The sequence below is a fragment of the Anopheles funestus genome, chromosome 2RL, assembly GCF_943734845.2.
Source record: "Anopheles funestus chromosome 2RL, idAnoFuneDA-416_04, whole genome shotgun sequence".
Lineage (NCBI taxonomy): Eukaryota > Metazoa > Arthropoda > Insecta > Diptera > Culicidae > Anopheles > Anopheles funestus.
In genome coordinates, this window is record NC_064598.1 from 64516181 (window position 1) to 64533549 (window position 17369).

General features: G+C 39.0%; 1 pseudogene; it reads right to left on the reverse strand.

The window, feature by feature from the left end:
* Positions 1-2611: 2611 nt before the first annotated feature.
* Positions 2612-15528, reverse strand: LOC125760872 (netrin receptor unc-5-like; annotated as a pseudogene).
* Between the last annotated feature and the right edge of the window lie 1841 nt (positions 15529-17369).

Below are 17369 nucleotides of genomic sequence, written 5' to 3' on the forward strand. Positions count from 1 at the left end.
TTGTTTTAAATTCCCTTTCAAATTAAAATAAATACTTTACTAAAGAGTAAATTTTTATTTCCTTCTGGTATAGTGCAATAACAAGCTGGAATATTTTCTTTATATTTTCTTTATATTTATGGAATATTTTCAAAAATAAAGTAAAAGTCTACAAAACGAAAGGCATACTTTTCATGATATTATAGTGTTATGATCTTCAGACTGTAGAAATAGTGCGTTTCTGATATGTAGAACATGTATCTATCAATTTAATTAATCGCATTACGGACCACATTGCTCTGGGATCGTCGAGTTCCACTTCAGTCTAATGTAATCCATTTCCGATGAGTAAAGTAACTTCCTCTTCCAAAGTGGGTGCCATGCCTTGGTTAGCTTTGGGACAGATTTGCAGTGCTCATCAACCAATGGATCTATTCAAACACATGTTGACCACAGGACACAACGGGTGGACACAGGACCCGAAACACTGATAGGTCAGCGAAACGAGTTCAATCAAATTTTCGACAGGAGGAGCCCTCGTTGCGATTCGAGTAACGATTCCGATGCGGTTCCATTCGATTGTAAACACCCAACAAGAGAGGAGTTTGAACGCGACGCTGTGTTTTATGGGCATGTATGATCTACTGTCGACATAAATCATACGCCATCGTCAAAATATTACATGTTGTATAGAGACTTCAAAGTTTAGATTCCAGCATAACACTTGTAGTTAGCCACACGTATAGAGACTTCAAACATCAATAGATTTTAAGCCCTTCTAGGACTACATTTACAATAATCAAAATTAAGCTCAGAAATGCATGTTTAAAGTGGATAAATTATAAGCAAATTTGATCATTATACTTTAATAACGTACCATTTTCCCTTGTAATGTTTACAAGTTTGTATTTCCAACAACTGATCGAAAAGCGAGCATTAACAAACGGAAATTGAATTTTATTCCAGACGGCTGTGGAAGAATCCTATCATCGAATCTGTGTGTCATGGTTCGGAAATGATTTGTGTCGTGTGGAGACATGTGTGGCCACGCTGGATACGTTCGATATGATTAACTGTCATTGACATAAATTTAATTAAATCCTTTACAAAACCGCTTCAAACAACATGGGACCAGAATGTTATGTTTCTCAAAAGTGTCATCCCATCAGCCGGTATCATTTTGATTCGATTGCATCTTACTTTTATAATTTGAACGTGAAAAAAAATCTCATTGTTTCTCAGATTAACTTGAATGATTGATCGTGAGAGAAGAAATGTAAAATTTTACTGTTTTAAGAAATACTATTTGATCTTTTGTACACGAATATGAATCTACACATGAAGAATAATCGTGGTGGCTTAGGCAACCTTCGTTTGACCCAAATCGCAGTGTGAGTGTCATCCCACTGTCAACACGTACCAGAGCGTCAATACACTGTTGTGATGTTCGAAAAGGTGACAATACCATATGAATGAGCACGATAAAGCTTCAGTCACGTATGGGATGTGTTTTTCACGCGGGAAACATTTTCAGCATCAACACTTTACACCATCTGCTAAGATAACATCTAAAAATATCGCTCAAACAAAATAAGAAAAACATCCTAACCTAGAATATCGAAATTTATGATTCCAACCTTCCTCGAATGGGCACAACAGCAGCTATCATTTAAAGGCCAAGAATTCATGTCATTCACATGCAAAAATATATTCCCGGCATCTTCACTAACCTTTCCAGGATGTTTCGTTGGCAGCTCAATCGAAATTTGATAGAGAATGTTTATACGACAAAAGCGCACGTTCTTTCAATTATTTTAAACTTTACAACATCTGCAGCTTTGTGTCATCTAAGGATAACGATATAGAAATGCATGTCCATCAAGAGTGAGTTCTATATCGGACCAGATGTTGCAAATAATACGAACAGAATACAAATGAATCGATACAGCTTTTCACTTGAACAGGTTTGTCGTTTGAAAGTCGACTACGATTCATCTCAAAGAGCTCATTATTTTTTTTGTCATTTTTTTTCTTTATGATTTCATGTGTCTTTGGTCTAAATTATTTTAAGTTGAAATACATGTCACATGTTTTGTGCAATATTTGACACACTTTTCTGATTTTTTTAATTTTAATTGAAACATTATTTAATGAAGAAATGCAATGTTCCCAGTATGGTTTCTGTAGCTTGTCCACTGAAATGGTCAAATTACGGTCTAGCGAGTGAACAAATTTGCGAACTAAGAGACCATACGAATAACCGCAAATGAGCATCAGACTAGACGGGTCTATGGACAGACTGGAACGATTTCAATGCTGGTATCAACTACGACCAGCAGTTCGGTCATCGGTGGGGGAAGATAGCACACGACGGATAATCCACATAATTTTGCTGCTCCATTACGTTTGTTTGATTAAGCTCTCCTAGTGGGAACATACATCATTCAGGATAAAAGGAATGGAAGTACGTTCTAAATTAGTGCAATAAGAGAGTGAAGCGTATAATAGTATCTTCCCAAGTATTAACCATAAATGTTTGAACAACTTCATCAAAGGTCCTTTTTTACTTACCTTTAATAACCACAAACGTGATCTTGTTTCAACTCTGTATTAAAACTCAGTTTGACCAGTATTTCTATGCCAACTTTTTATTGTTCCTCACAATCAGTCTTTATCAATAGAGCTACGGAAACGAGGACATCCGTGGGAAACAGTACCTTAACCTAGATCGTCGCTAACCAGTACAACTTTTATTTTATTATTTACAACTCAAATAATGCACTGCTGGTGCCGCTGACCGAGAGCGTATATCTAATTTGAACGGCGATGATAACTACATTTCGGCATACATGACGTTTCCTCTTCCAAATCTCCGAATATTTGGCATTTTCGACTTGTTCTACGACTACCTTTGTCGATCATTTCGCAGGAAACTTGATCGCCTTTCGATTCGATCCTTTTAGAACAATCGCTACAACTGAACACGGTATATGCGTTAATCAACAACTTGTGACGATGTGCTATTTGTATATGAGGGTGAGATTCTAGTTCTAGGTTTATTCGCTATGTAATGGCCTCGGCATTGTTTCGTTTTCGCCTTGCTACAATGTCTAACTTGGTGCGCAGCTAACAGTAACTTCTATAAGGGTTGGCTTTGTTTATGGGCTTTTGGTTAAATAATAAATGTTTAAATGGATGCACACATCTACTAAGGAATCATGAGGTTATGTTTGCATGCCCGAGTTGCACCTCTTACAATGTCATCAGCTTCTGGAGAGTACGCGCTATGTACTATCACGAGAATGCCACTGACGTGATAAGTACTTTGGCACCGTTGTCCTGCTCGGCAGCTAGTTCCAATCGTAAACAAGGCATCTCATCGGTCAATTTGTGCAACAAGAACTCACAGTGCAAGATCGCCATGTTCTTCCAGATGTGATCGAAGGGGATCTTCTGCGCAGAACATTCGGCCGACGTCGTCCAGCCGCCGGAACAGTTAATGCGCAGTGTCATCGCTTCTTTACTGTTAGCGAAGTGAAACGGTGAGCTCTGTCCGATCTGGAAATAACCCAGTCTAGTTTCGATTCCACTGCAGTGCTCCAAAGCACTCGGGTAGTCCTCAAGCACATAGGCGCGAATATTGAAGTCGGCTTCCGGTTTTCTAACCGGACCGAACATGACGATCTTCAGTCGCTTGGTGACGATCACCTCTGGCGCAAGACTTTCACCACCGAGCAGATACTTGCCGAGCTTCCGCGTCATGATGTACGCATTGTGCTGGTCAAGCTGAATGTAGGCCTGAGGACTGGGAACGTCATTCTCCGATGACGCAATCTTTTTCCAGCAGTTGGTCACTTCCTCTTTGTAGAAAAGCGATACCTTCCAGCTGGCAATGTCCTCGGCGCAATGCGGAACCTTGATGATGAGCGGTTTGGAGAAATTACTTTTTGCTGGCCCACACACAATCGTGGGACTGATGTGGGTGACCTGATTTTCGACTAGTATCGTATCTTTGGAGTCGTACATGACCGCCAGAAAAACGTTTATTCTTAGCGCCGTTGGAATGGCTCCCTCGGGGATGGAGAGCGATGTTTGCAGATGCTCCAACTCCAACCAACCCCCCTCCGAGGTGACAACCTGACGAGCAGAGTTCGATTTGTACATGGCCTCGGACGAACTGGACGTGTCCAAGGAATCCGTCGTAGCGATGGCGTAGGTTGAGTTTGCTGGTCAGGTAAGAAATCCCCACAACAAAGACAAGAAGGAAATTGAAACCATCAATATTATGACAACCGGCCGCAGATTCTCATCAATCAGTTAAATGAGGAATTCATTCAAGAATGACACACGGTACCGGACACGGAAAATTCATCGCTCGATGCCAAATTAGAAAAAGAATATTGGAAAGCTCATTTCTATTGCAAAACGACACTTACATGTATTTGTGTTGGACGTCCCCGACAGCGATTCAGAGCTGCGATACTGACCCTTTTGAGATTGGACGGCAGGTGACGATGTTATCTGACGTTGAAGGTGACTCTGCTCGAGTGAGTGATACTGATGGTAATGATGCTGAAGAATCACTCCCGACCCAACCTTTTGTTGGTTGTACACATTCGTACCCGTGTCGTCCTTATTTGCTGTCTGAATCGCTTGCCTGTAGAAATGACCGTGGCGTATCAAGACGGATAATGATTGAGTACAAATACAAGCCATATGCCTCGTTGAGTAGATTCGCATTCCTGACGAAATATCAGTCCATTTGGTGAAAACACTTACATCGAGTTGAATTGCGGTTCGTCGTAGTGATGTTCAGATGTGGATCTGGTCAGAAGTAACGGAACACTCTGACTCGGTATTTTTGGAGCTTCCATGGTGCTCCCGTTAGAGTATTCGTAGCCGTTGACGCGTATATTGATGTCCGGAGGGTTTGAGGAGAGAGTAAGCTTCTTTTGAAACTCGTGTGTGTATGTGTGCTGATCCGGTGTCGTCCGAGTGATGGAGTACGTTGGTATCTTCTGTCGATGTCGCATGTGCAGCAGAAACACCAGGAATGTCAAACAGAGTGTCACTATGAACCCGAGTCCGAGATAAAAGATCTAATCAGAAGCTGTAACGAAATGTAACGGAATGAAAAAGCCAACAAGTCAGCAATTTTTGGAATAGTTTTATTATTGTTTCATTTGCTTAACGTTAGAGAATAAGTGTATGGTCTTTCCTTTAGTTCAATGTACAAAACTTGTGATCTTCAATAACGCAAAAACAATGTTTTACTAAATCTGTTGTCGAAACGATATTAGGTGGTTTTGTATTATCTTAAATGCTTATTGTTTAGCCTACTCAATATGCTCAAAATATGAGTGGAACATATGTTTGTTGAAAAAGGATCATTATTTACACGGCTTTAAACATTTCATGACTTACATATGAAATTTTGTATCAACCTATTTCCATAGTACGTCCAGACCATTGAGCAAACTACGACATCGAGCAAAGGCGAGCATAAAAGCCTGTCTTGAAAAATGATTTCTGCATTCCATTACCGTTTGCGCTAGAGAAAACTCATTCATTGGAGAGAACGATTTGCTTTTCACTCTTCTCAAGTTCTCTTCAGAAATGTGGAACATAGGTGTAGGAGCTACTTAAGCTTCTTCAAGAGCCTTTTACTGCTTTTGAAGCAATGAATGTCCTTACTGAATGCATCTTTTTAAGTGGACATACGAGTATTGAAGCACATACTCGAAGTAAAGGCATTTTCAAAAAAATTATAGTAAAATGCGATTATTATTTTACAAAAAGTCATATTTTATTACATGCCAAAATTTGGTCTGTATATGCTCATATCAGTACTCAGTTCAACATCAAAAAGTATTCAAATTAGATACGATCTTTGCATTAGAAATCATATCACATTTCTTCTAAACCATGGAATAATCACTGAACTTTAAATAAAGATTATATTTAAAAAAAAAGTTATTGTTCTAGATATTTTAGGAAGGCATCGATTACAACACTATCGATGATATTCCCTAAACACATAACATTATTGATCATTTCCGCAACAGTTTGTGAATCAAATCTCACATACAATCAACAATCAATATCACATATAAAAAATCTGTTTCACTTACTTCATACCACCAGCAACGATCACATAATAGCCGGATAAATATTCCCCTGGCGAGTAATCAGTGCGGTTATTATGATTTTCCGCAATAAGAAGAGATTTCACCCTTCTTCGTTCACTCGCCAGCATCGTGAGACCGTTCCAGAATCATATCGATTCCGTATGCCTCTTTCGCTATCCTCAATTCCGGGGGAAAAGCGAGATGAATGATTATGTTTATTGTTGATGCTTTTGAAAACTGCGTCCGCAGTACTTCAGGCTTGACTGATGCCAATGCACCATAATGCTGAAAGGTGCTTGGTATACTACCGACACACTACCAACCAGGCACGGGTAAGGATATGCCGCACTCAGGGACGTCCTTTCAGAGCGTTTTCCCTGGTGAATAAGCAAAGGCTCAGATTGGCTCCATTCATGACCGATGATTACGGTTGACTGAGTGGAGCTTTAGTCAATATGAAGCTGTGGATTCTATTCTGATCTTTCTGTTCTTCTATTACTATTGTCGCTTACTAGCATTTGGTATGGTTTTGCATATGCTTCATTACTTGTTATTCATTCATGTTATTCATAAGGTGGTGAATATTTTTGTTCAAGCTATATTTTTATTTATTACTTTGCGTTTCAGTTATCACAATACGGCCCCCCTAAAGTAAATCAACAAATCAAGAAGAGTCACACTATTTGTCACACAATTTCTTCACTTGGTCCTTATATTTTAAATTGTGCAAATATTAAACCTTTCTGTAACTTTTTCAATTATTCTTGAATAAGTTCAATTAGGTTGCATCAAATAGAAAGAGACAAATATGCTAGGCATTGTTTATTTGAGGTTATTTGCATACCAATCAAAAATTGCATAAAAACTCAAACGATGTGAATTTGGGCAAAACAAAACGATTCTATTTGTGCAATATAAAATCGTAGAAACAATAATGTGATGAGAATATTCTCACAACGGAAACATCCAAGAAAGCCAATGCTTAACACTGTATTGTATTATTATAGATGAGAGCAACAAAAAGCTACGGGTCCTGTATTTCATGCCCATCAACCGTATATGATGTCCCTCAGGGGCATTTAAGATGGTCTGTAACTTGATATTGCACAATGCAGCCTTTTTCCCCCTTCATCAACAATACTTTTCCATCCTCGCATTCCAAACGTGTCACATGATTTGGGATCTTTGTATCACAGCTTGAAATGCATAACGTGCGTAACTTTATTTATTTGTCTGTGAAATGCACCATGGTCTTCCGGAAACAGGATAGAATCCACGAGGCTTCAGCCTTCTTGTTAATTGGTATTATTCAAATTACACCCTTTGTTAGCTATTGCGACGGTTATTAGAGATTTGTGAGAATGAGCCCATATTAGCAGTTTCGACCCGACCGTTTGAATTCAATTAAATTCAATTTTCGCTTAAATAATCATTGTTCTTTGATTATTTGATCAAGATCCTTGTATGCTCTGAGATTTTTTTGCATAATAATGATTATAAAATGATATTCCTTAAATGAATAAATGAATGATGAACAAATGTGTCTTTTTGGTATGAAATACATTCTGTATCAACAATCAAGTATCAGCCAATGGAAAGAACCTGAACTGTATAATACACTCACCTGTGTCATCTATTCTGCATTCGCCACCTCGACAAACGATGGTTTGAACGTCCTTCCCGTGACAACCGTAGGCACTGCTCTCCTGCTCGTCGTGATCCTCCATAAGAGCTGCCAACTGTTGATGATGCTTCACAAGCGCTTTATCGTAGTAGTCCATGTTTTGCGTGCGGCAGATTCGTCTCCTTGATTGGGTGCATTTGTTAGTGCACGAGCTCCACGCAGACCATGCTGACCAACGGCGTACTGCAAACGAAAGCGTCCAAGTTTGACCAAGAAGCACATTACCAATTAGCACATTTTCCATCTTTATGTACTATCTAACATGGAAAAGATATGCCGTTTTCAATTTGCCCGTTGGATTGCACTCTTTTCACTCGTTAGAGGACGATGAGAAGTTTAACGTGCATGCAACATCCTTTTATAATCAATACCACAATGACAAGCCTGACAATGAACCCAAAACCTTCCCTGAGTCACGAATTTACGACAGGATGCTAAAAGGAAACCAATTTCTCCGATAAGAATCTTTGTGCGATGCCTACCGTTCTTGATTCCAAACTCTCTTCCATGCTATCTGCCTTGAAGACATAGACATACCGTGAGCACCAGGCAATGGAGAAGCGCTCAAACTACTCTAAGAATTCGTGTGATGGAAATTCCTAACGTAAATCTTATCCTTTGAATGGTTTGGAACTTCAACAAGCAGAATGTCGTCACGCCAACACCAAGACGTTATCGCCAAGCAAGAAGTACCACAGTTGTATTCTTCAGAACGAACTACAATCGGTTCCATTCATTCTGAGACCAGTACTTTCACCTTTCAAAATGTACGAGGGACAATTTGAGAAAAATTGAAGGACACGATTAGAGTACTTTTGGACCTGGAATGTCTATTGGATTTGAAATCAAGTTAGCAGCTGGATTTGAGTGTGGAACTACGTCTAGTCAATGTTCAATACACAATGTACAACATTGCTTTAGGCAGCCGAATGCTGAATTGCCACAACAAAAGTGTGAGAACACATTTCTACAATTGACGGAATGGTACTATTTTAAAGGTATCTTATGTACATTTTTACATGGAAAACTTTAGTTGAAATTGGTATCATTACAGTAAAGACTTGATTTTTAATAATTAAAATATTTGCATAAGGCTATGTCGGCATGTAGTTTGGAAAATGAACGAATATCCACTAAATGTAATTGCAAGACTCCCATCACTACATTACATTACTCTTTAATCCTAATGCAATGTAAAGATATATGGTTAATTCCTTTACTCACCAAATGCGTTATCCTCGAATCCATTAGGAGTGATTATTTGGGTATCTTCTGTACGTGGAAAGTCGTTCATATTCCAGGCAGCACAGCAAGAATAAAGTAAATATCAAAGATCAAGAATAGAAAAATCGCGTAACAAAAAACGTGTTCGAGATATTATAGTGATAATGATCATGAAAATATCCGAATGATAATTAATCATTCTACTTGCAAGGGAGATAACATTTCTGAGGCTTCCAAATGAAGGTGAGATTATTCCGTCATCTTACCTGGACATGTTACACAATCGTTTTCTGTTGGTTTGGACCTACGCAGGGTGCTCCCCCATACAGAGGAATGGGATCGCTACAGGTTCTGGTACGCTTCCTTCCCTGGGCTGGTTTTCCCGGACAACGACACTCCAGCCAGGCGCTCCATTGGCTCTATCCTCCGTTCATTATAAGCAAGTAATAAGCGTGAGTATATCGGAAGGAAAGTTTTCTTTCCTTGTAACGTAATGATTTTCTATACCATTGCAGCATTTTAACAAAATTGTCTGATGTTTTACGACTCATGCAATGCAACAGAATAGGAAAAGATTTAGAGAATTGTAACCTATACAACTATATTAATATACAAACAAAAGATAAAACATCGTAAATTATAATTCTTCCTCTTACCGAAAACGATCAGCTCGATTGATTCCGATGTCCTTTTTCCGGCAATGTTCTCCGCAATGCACGTATAATTTCCTATGTCCTTTTGGTTCCAATCGAACAGCATAGTTCCATCGTCGAGTTTCAAACGTTTTCACAATCCCACAGTAACAGTTCCGTACGCATGTTGTTTTAGGACGAACGGAAACGAATAACAAAACAAATGTCCATTAAAGGATTTGCACATTTAAACAGTGCAATTTGCAAATAAAAATGTCATGCCCATCGCGTGGGAATCCTTTCAGCTTGACGCAAGGTTTACACGCAGTTCTGAATAATGTTCATTTGTAATAATATTTCCTACCTGAAGATTCAAACTTGTTATCACAATGTTTCCTTCTGTGGTAAAGGTCAATAGAGGGTTTGATGTGACGGTGAAGTTGTTCTTCAACCATGTAATCTGGGGCTTTGGATAACCCTTTGGAGCGATACACTTAATTTCCAGCTTTTCTCCAACTTCAGCACTAAATTTGGTTTCTTGAAGCTCGAAGTTTTTCTTCAAATCTGCAAAGAAAAAATTTAATCAATAAGATAATAGCATTTTATTTAAGATTTTAAAACAATATTTATGATACCACCAATCACGTTCGCTGCGAACGAAATACTAAGGTTCTTCGAAACAATACAAATGTGACTCATTTCAAAATGCCTTTTTTTACATGTTTCGGTACGTTTGAGATGATTCATTCTCTTTTGGTTACGTTTTTTCTCTTTTTGATGTACAACGATTCGCTAAATATTGTTCATCCTTTCCGTTAGAAGATGTTCAAAGAAAATCAAGCCATAAATTAATGTGTCATGTGTTTGGCGTTTTATGCATTCACGAATATGTTACACTCTGTTGCGCTCTTGCTGTAGAACCCATCTACATTAAGAGGCTTCATCTGTTCCAATTTATTGTTTGTATCTTCAAATATGTTTCTATTCGCATGGGCCGGATAATGTTGTACGATGCCGGGTGCCCAGTAAGACTTTTTAAAAGTACAAATATTCAACTTCAACTCCACAACACCTATCGCTCACAGACGCTCGCTCCATTAATGAAGCATCGTCGCTGTCGGAAGTGCATGGCGTCAAGCGAAACAACGCGACGGTTTGTTCCCGAACTTCGTGACTTCCGTAGACATAACCTACAGGAAAGGTGAACTGCTTTCGGAATGAACAACGCACACAGACAGTGTGATATTTGTTTAGAATTAGACCCATGATAGACCCCCTTCTAGTGCCCTGTGAAGTCACATCTTTCTTCAATATAATAGTCGTTTTTTTATGCCCATGCGCTTTCCACTACGCATCCCGGATATGATTTATGACCCTTGAGGCCGCGGATAGCATATGGACTCGAATAACTTCTTCTTTCCGTAACATTGGTTTGTTTTTATAATTAAGCAGTTGTAACATTGTGGTCGGCCGAATACAACGTTCTACTCAATCGAGGCAGTTTATCATCAGGTTTTTAGGAACATGATTCGTTAAGGAACTCATATACCGCACTACCATCAGGTTTAGAGTTTTGAGGAATTTTTATTACCAATTTGTTGAAACATGTGTAGGTGATTTCTGCGTACAGAGACGAATGACATAAATTTCACGTTCTATGGCAAAACTTTATTGTATACTATTTTCTTTTACGGAAATTTAATTTGTTGACGCGAAATACCCTATTTTATGTTGGTCTGATGTTTTACTTTGACCTTATTCTACATGCAACACACACCAATAACTTTTTGTTCACTAATTTCTCGCTCAAGAAATATGAAATTTAGACAGATCCGTATCATGCGATATCAAACAAAGTGTGATATGATTTCTACATCAATTAATCTTACATTTAAATTACTCTACACGTCGAGGCACGTCGAACTCTTGAATTGTATTTTTACGAATTTTTTATATGAATATTCTTGAAACCACAACAATTATTTCTTCGGATATGGTGTATCAAATTTCAAACAATGAGGTACATTAGCAGAAATTGCTTTTGTTTAGAACGAACCTCATTGAAAACCTGACATTTTCCTCAACTCATAACCTCTCTGTTTATGTTCAGCTGACTGTAGGACTAATCCACCGAGTGCTTTTTATTTCCAATCGTTTGGCTTCATTGGCAGTTCCCCTATCACCAGGAATTCACTGTCTGCGAAATTGAAACTTAACTAACGAAACCTTAGAGGCAGCTTAAGACGTAGCCACGAAAAGCGTGTTGGAAGCAGATGTAAAATGGTTCCCCATCCTGCAAAATAATTCCGGAAAGCATTAACCACACACTTTGAATGCTTGTAACCGCAACCCCCGAAATCCTCTAAGTACAGGGGTTTAGATGTGGTGGAAAAATAACACCTTCTTGCTGGAAAGACATTCTAAACACCCAAGTACAGCCGTCAAATGTATAAATGTTTTAAATGAGTCATGCTTATACCATTTTTTGTACTGATCACAAGAGCATCTTAGGGTGTTATGTCTTTGATTAAAGCATAACGACCAATTTTCTTATCAGTTTTATTTTCTTAGGTATGCTTGTAACCAGAACGCAAAATGAAGGAATTTATAAGAGTATCTGATGTTAATATTTCACATATATCTCATATAGGTGTGTCTCATATGCTCATCAGCTGCGTGTTTCATTATTCAAGAAGTATGTGTAAACTTGACTTCTGTGGTACCTTCAAACACAGAATACCAATATGATGTTTGTTATTTTCATGCAGCAAAATCATAAAATAACTGTGATGAGACTTGCGATACTATTCTGCTTTATTACCTTCCTGAGATAAATTAAGTGCATTTTGTTGCTTTAAACATGAGACTTATCAACAACTTTATTATTCATTTCTTTAATAAATTTTACTTCACACAAGCTTTGAGCCAAAGCCTATTAAACATAGAACCGTTGTAAATTAAGCCAAAGGTACAGCCGTTTGTTTAGACTTTCACGCTACCTCACCTGCTTCAAATGGTTTTCCTGTTTTACGAGATGACTCACCCACCCCATTCAACAAGTGATGCATACTTTTAAAGCCTCTTAGTGCCCCTGTATAATTTAATGCTTCTCATCCGCTCCTTCACACTACTCAGAAAAATACTTACACGCAACAATTATCGAGGCCGGCTGGCTGACGGCTTTTCCGCGAGGGGACCAGGCGTGGCATTCGCATTTGAACGGTAGCTTCCCGAAGTACTCGTACACTAGGTCGCGGGATATTGTGGCCGTCACCTCCTGAAAGTGAACGCCACTGTGAGGGTCTACGTGCGATTCTTCGATCGAGGGTGGAGGCTTGATACTACCACTGCACTTGAAATGTATCTGAAAATATCCGAGAAAAATATTTATACTCTAAATATACCATTTTCGTAGGGAATATCCATACGCATTAAAACGAAGCAAACAAAATCTCGGCCCTGAAGATGCCTGTCCGTCTGATAAAATTTATCGCTACATCCTGAACGCTGAATAAAACATAACGTGTCCTGCCAGGGTTTCGTATAGTCCTCTTAAAAGGATTAAGAATCCTATATAGTCGATGCTGGACGCAACGTCTTCTCACACTCTCTCTCAATCGTCGAATCAAACCTTTCTTTATTCAAATCGCCAGAACACGCTGCGTTGGTGCCATCTTACTTCCGATCTGCTGTTGTTTGCCACATTCGACATGCCACTTTGAGAATCAACACAGCTTTGCGTTGGTCGTTCACTATAAGCCGTCACGATAAAATATTCATGAAGCTAAAGATGCTCGTAACCCGTAAGTGGCAGCAACAAAACTACCAAACCGAAAGCTTAAATCGAGTCAAGAGTAACACTTCTTTGGCGGTTTTTGCTTCTTCAAATGCCTCAAGAACCCTACTAAGCATTTCATCACTGGAGATAAGGTTAGAAAATATTAAATATTAAATATGTTCCATTGTTTCGCTGTCTACGGAGATTGTCTAGGTGTGTTTATGCCTTTCATACTGTTATTATTGTCTTAATAGTTATCATTATTAAGAAGCAAGTACATTCTTTCGTAAGTTCCTTGAAAATAATTCCAAATAAAAAAGATACACGACACGTATAACAGACACAAGAACAAAAGAATTCTGAATTTGATATTTTTCAAAAAAATTATATGACTTAAGTTGTGAACAAATTCGCACGCAGAAAGAAGACATTTATCTCTAATATTCCTTTTAAACCAGACAAACTGGACACTTACCAATATGCACTCTCAAAAGGCCTGTTTGAGCAGACAAAGCATGCTCATCACCTAAATTTCATCAAACGCACCTCTTTTATGGGTATTTCATGTATGACTAGCCCCTCAGATTGCTTCTGTGGTGCATAAATTAAAAACACTTTCCATCATGTCCCCTCACTAACCTGCAGTGTGTTGGCTGCTTTACACTTCAGGACGGCTGGCTTGCTCCGGATCACATAAGTACTCTGCGGCTCGACCAGAAAGTACGGCGTCTCCTCCACTTTCGAGCCACCGTCAGTTTTTCCACCAAAGGTGCCGAACGCTTCACTTGGTGGAAGCACATCCTCGCCATATGACACTTCACTGTCATCTTCTTCCTCATCCTCCTCATCTTCGTCTCCCTCTTCATCTTCGTCGAGCTCTTCTTGTGCATTCGATTCCAGAGCACCCTCGGTATTTCCACTTTTATAATCATGCACATTTTTCGAACCCTTGCGATATTCACCCTCTGCACCTGACGCACCACTCGACGGGGACGTTGATTTCCCGCCGAAAAAGTTGTCCAACGCACCCGAATTGATTATTTTACCATCCTCATAATTATCACCTTCGTTCTCTTCTCGGCTTGCAGCGTCATAGTATTCGTCCTTGGCAGCATCAACAACATCATCATCCACAGGAAGCCGGTCGTCAAGCATGCGAGCCGCCTTGTGGACACCTTCACCCACCTTCATGTCTTCACTTCCTGGTTGATGATGACGATGGGAAAGTTTCATTTCCGCTTGATTGTTTTCCGACTTATCGGCCGTATGTAGCTCATCTTTTGCATCGACGGGTAATGGGATGAGTGTGTCGTAGTTTTTGTGAAGTTCTCGTTGCTGTGCCTTGCCATATTTTGCTTCAGTTTGAAAGGGGTTTGGATGGGGTTGCGATTCATGTCGATTGAAAGTCGATCGCCTGTGGCCATTGTCGTCAAATGACGGTGATTTATATTGTTCCGAAGCGATATCTTTCCGCGACTCGAAACCAAATGGCAAGGCTGTGGGTAGATGTTGGACCTCCGTCCGATGATGGTCTTTGGTTTCCAGAGTCCAAACTCCAACCATCCCGACAAAGCAAATAAAATATAGCTGAAGGAAATGTGGTAATTTGCATGACACATTCATTGTACGAACTCAGAAGGTGTTTGAAGCAGGGTGAGATGTTCAACAATGTTATAAGCGGCGCTGTAGGAAGATTAAGGTATTCTTCTGACAGAGGATACGCTGCTCGATCGCTGAAGTATTGAGGAATGTATCATCGTCGGTGATCTGGTTGCAAATTTATGTTGCTGTTGACTTGGATCATAATAAATGATTCATCATAATTTGCAGGCAGGGCTTGAATCTTTGGCTACGTTACTACTGCTTTCTCCCTACGACTTGTAAGTATTCATATGTTTAGTGTGTCGCTGGTAATTACGCCATATCATTAAATCTGTGTACGAGAAATATAAAATAAACAAGCGCGTTAGTTTTTGTGAAATTTTGTCTTTTTTAATGAGTTAATTGTTTGGAATGATCAAATACATACGATATCCTAGTCGAAAATTTGTTCACAAACAAGTGCTCTCCATTCAAATATGTATTGTTATCGCCAAAAACCAGAAATAAATTTATAAATCGAGTAACTTCAGCAAAAATTGAACAAACCGGTTTCTTCAGTAGGACTTGCTCAGATATACAGTGCCAATTAGAATAAGTAAAGTCCGTATGAAATACCATGAGCTGTTTCACGATTCACTGGCACCAAAATGCAACGTGAAAATAATTTTCCTTGCAATATCGTGGAAGTTGGTAGAGAGCATTCAAAACCAGATTATAAACGCCATTTCGGTTTCTATTAAACAGCTTTTCAATAAGCTCATTGTGCGGATACCTCTTATTCAATAGAACTAACTGCATTTCAATAGGTTTTTCATTTTTAATATCCACTATTGAAAATGCATGGCCGTACGCTGATTAAGACTCATTTCGCTCTCTTATTAGGAAATTGATGCTTCATGCTTTTGTGGCAAAAAATACTCCTTTTATGCGTCATCTCGAGGTAAAAAGGAGCTTTCACTGGGTGTTTTTGAAAAACGCAGCAAAGAAGACAGCAGCACTCGAGTGAAAACTCACTTTTCCGTGGATTTTCTTCAGGTGTTCAGCTCGAGTTTTAATTAAACCATGCCCGCCTTATGAAAGCATAAACGCATTGCAAAGCGACTTTTATTACTTCATCTTAGTACTCGTCCGCATGGTGCATCCGGATGCTATTGTGAAGCGAAAAGTTTATTGAGGTAGAAATAATTTACTTCCAGCTTACTTTTTGCCAACATGTACGGAAGACAAATACCTCGACGATGGCGATGCGTCAGGCCATATTTCTTGCCTGTAATACAATAAACTCCTCCATTTGAGGCTTTTCTCAAACTAACGCGCAATCTTCCACAAAAACCCAGTCTGAAAGATGCTTAAACCGCTTGACTAATTTCTTCGGCGGTTCCCAACAAGACGCAACTTTTTGTGGCACATTTCCAGCGACAACGGTCGGTGGTGGGAAATATTTTTGCAACATCAACAATGCAGCAGGGACGCGGAGAAAATGCGGAAAATATGTTACTAATTTTTCCGTTGCGGTTTCCAACTGTCTGCCATTGGATAAATGCCATTCTGCAAGTGTTCTGGTAAAAGCAGTCCTAACGCTTGAAAAGATGGAGTAAACATTTTTGTCATCGTCCAAGTAAAGGATTCAGATCCTGCTACACGTGATAAACCACGCCGCGTTATTCTTTGCTTCTGTATTGGATGTCGTTGTCATTGCTCGCCAAAGAGCTTTAGTACTTTTTGGTCTTTTTGGCGGTTTTAATTATGCGAATTACTTATAATTAGTTTTCCATTATGGTTTCGTCGCCACTCTCACTTTCGATTTGGGTCCTTCACCGGAACGTAAAGTTAGCTTAATGAAAAGTTATTGAAGCGTTAAGCGGCGCTGGCTGTTAAGGGGTTGGTTGACATTTTTCCGTCATGGTTGTTTACTGTTTTCCTTTTATCTTAACTGCTCCTTCCGGTTCGCCAAGGTCCAATGCAGGTTTGATGGTTTGTTTGCTATTTTCTATTGCAATTTCTCATTTCTCTTTTTTGATGTGTATGCTACGGTTGTATTGAGTGATGTACCATACAGCTTCTTTTGAGCTTTCAAGGTTTTAGAATGTCGTACACACGTTCTATCGTATATGTCTCTTGTGTAAATTATTTGGGAAAACTAAAAACAAAATTTTTCTTTTGACTGCCACTATGTGAGAGTCAATAAAAAAACTATTATGCAAGGGAGGAATTCATTGAAATACATTATTGTTCTTCACTTTGAATGTATCTGAATCTTACGGTGGACCTGTCTGCTACTTTTTGTTAAATGAAAAGCTTCTTCATGAATAGAATTAAAATTCATGGAGTAAATAAATACA